This window comes from Trematosphaeria pertusa (genome assembly GCF_010094035.1).
Source record: "Trematosphaeria pertusa strain CBS 122368 unplaced genomic scaffold BU26scaffold_4, whole genome shotgun sequence".
Lineage (NCBI taxonomy): Eukaryota > Fungi > Ascomycota > Dothideomycetes > Pleosporales > Trematosphaeriaceae > Trematosphaeria > Trematosphaeria pertusa.
Window position 1 is genome coordinate 3,675 of NW_022987215.1, and position 3,208 is coordinate 6,882.

A 3,208-nucleotide genomic window follows, 5' to 3' on the forward strand; every position below is an offset into this window, starting at 1 on the left:
CTATATATATATACTCTACTATATCTTTAGGCTCTATATTACTAAGAACCTCTTATATATAGCTCTAGTAACACTAAACTTACTTATTTAGAGACTATATATAGAGAGCCTTTATACTCTTTAATATATAGTATATAAATATAAATATCTTCTAGAGCTTACTAGTATACTTAGTACTATACTAATTATATACTTCTAGAGGTTTAGCTACTATAATACTATACTAATTAGCTATAACTTAGAGGTAAGCCTAGTTAGGTGTATAATAAACTATATACTAGTATATATAAACTAAACTTTATATAGTATTCTAGAGTATATAGACCTCTAGCTCTTTTTACTAATTAGGTAGTATAGTAAGAAGAGTAACTTCTTTAAATAGTATTCTCTTAAAAGTATACTAGAAGTCTCTCTTAGTTACCTATATAGATAGCTAGTAGTTATAAAGCGTAGATATAACTATATCTCTTATAGTAAGAACCTTCTACCTTACTACCTTAGATACTTAGAGCTTCTTCTCTAAAGCTATAATATCTACGTTAGCTATAAGAAGCGCTAGATTAATAGTACTATAGGCGCTAGCTAGTTTCTAGTTAGTCTCTAGTAGTAAGAACTCTAGAACTTTAAAATACTTAGTAGAGCGTCTAGAACTACTAGTAAAGAAGTGCTATATAGCTATAAAACGTATATTCTCTATAAGAATAGTAGTAGTAGCCTTATAAGTAAGTAGAGTAGAGTTTTCTTTATACGTATATATCTTAATACTATAAGTAGTAAGGTATTAAGATATGTTTAATTACGCTAATTTCTTCTCTAAAATATAACTATAGTAGTTATACTAGAGATATAGCTATAGAATATATAATCTAGATATAAACTAGACTAGTTATAATAGAAATAGAAATTACTTCTTCTATAAGAAGAGTTAAGTACCTATAGCTTCTATAGAGCTAATAATATAACTTCTCTATTTTCTAAATATATTCTTATAGTATATATAAAGATACTTATTAATAGTACTAGATAGTATAGTATAGCTATAAGCGTTATTAGTATAGACTATAGCTTTATATTTAGAGTTATATTTAAGAAATAGTAGAAGCGTAATAAGAAGAGTAGTAATAGTATTATTACCTAGGTAGAATAGACTTATACGTATTTATAGTTTCTAAAGTATAGTTAGCCTATTCTAATAAAAGTAAGAACTCTCTATTATCTCTTTATATAATATAGTAGATATAATAAAAAAAGGTTTTACTCTTCTTTAGAGTTAAAACGTAGGCGCGCTAGTAGAAAAATAGTTTCTTTAGTCTTTACCTTACTTATTTACTTTTTCTTTCTAGTATAGTAAATAGCTTATTTCTATCTATTTTCTACCTCTATTATAACAAAAAAAAAAATATAACTAGACTTTCTATATAAATATACTATACTAGTTATCTCTTTAACTAGCTACTATTCTATTTCTCTATAAGCCTATAACTTTCTTAAAGAGAATAGTGTAGTATAAGTTTTAGATAGTAAAAGTCTTATTCTAATAATATATTTTATTACCTATAGTCTAGCTAAGACTCTTCTCTAGCTATGCGAAAATACAACCTACTAGATTCTTCTATAAATAGTAAAGAAAATCTATAAAGATTTTAGTATTAGTAGTAGCTTAAATAATAATACTAATAAGAAAGGTAAGATAACGTAAGATATAACGTAAAAGATAAAGTAAAAACGCTAGCGCTTACTCTAGCTAATAAGTAAAGATAGAGGTAGTTTATTATAAGGTTTATAGTAAAGAGCTAAGAAAAAGAAACTACTAAAACTAGCTAATATATAGAAGAATATAGATAATAAGTTAGAGTAGTAGAACTATAACGTTATGCTAGAAAGAGAGCTATATATAAATTATTTAAAGAGTCTAGAAGGGCTAGATATTAAAAAGATAGTAGAGCTAGCAAGGTAGGCTATATAAGTAGCTAGCTAGAGAGTATTTAAGAATCTTAGCATAATAATAAGAATATAGAGGTTAAGAGAAGAGAATATAGTAGAGGTATTTAGAAAGTCTATATAACTACTTATATGTTTACTATAGAGTTAAGATAAAGAGTTATAGGCAACTATTTATAATAGTAGTAAAGAGAATATAAATAGTAAAGAGAATATAGATAACTAAGAAAAGGTAGATAACTAAGAAAAGACTTATTAGCCTACTACTATATTACTAGATAATAAGTAGAACTTTATAAATATATTCTTTACTACGCTAAACTATTAAGAATAAATAGTAGTAGATAAGTATAAGTATTACTAGCTTTTAGCTATAGTATTCTAGTATATAAAAAGTATTAAAAAGTATTTATAGTAACGTAGAGTTAGGTTAGATATTATTAGTAGAGAATATATATTAGTTATATAAGATAAACTTACTAGAAATTTAGTAACTTACTAAGGTAGAAGAAATATATAAGCTTAAGAGAAGTATTAGAAGTAGTTAAATAGAATAATTAAAAAAGGTAAGTATTAGAATATACTTTAATAGTAGTTTAATAATAGAATATTTCTTATAGTACCTATAACTAATTTCTCTTATAGTTTTATAGAAAAAAGTAGTATAAAGATGTTAACTATATAGTATAGTATGCTTAAGTAGGTAAATCTAGACCTTATAGGTATATATAAAGAGGCTAAGAGTATCTTTTTATAACTACTTTAGTTATAGAATCTACTATATAAGTAGCTCTAATTAGAGCTTATATATAGTAGAGAATAGAAGTAGAGTATAGATAATATCTAATATATATTTAAAGAGGTTATACTAGTATTAAGTAACTTATAGCTATTATCTATCTATCTTATATAAGTAAAAGATAATTTAGCTTCTATATTATATATTATTATAAGTAAGGTAGAGAGAGAAAGAGAGTTTAGACTTAGAACAAGTTTAACACGCTAGTCTAATCTCTAACCTCTCTACTCTAAAAGTTTCTCTATACGTTTTATATATACAAATATATATTAGCTTTATAGAGAACTTAAATATACTTATTTATAGTATTATTAACCTACTACTATAATCTATATTACCTTAATATTTAATTTATATTAGCTTAATATTAATATTTACGTATAGGCTAAAAAGTATTTATATTAACTACTACTATAATTTATATTAACTCTATATTTTTTACGTATAGACTAAAAGTATTTATATTAA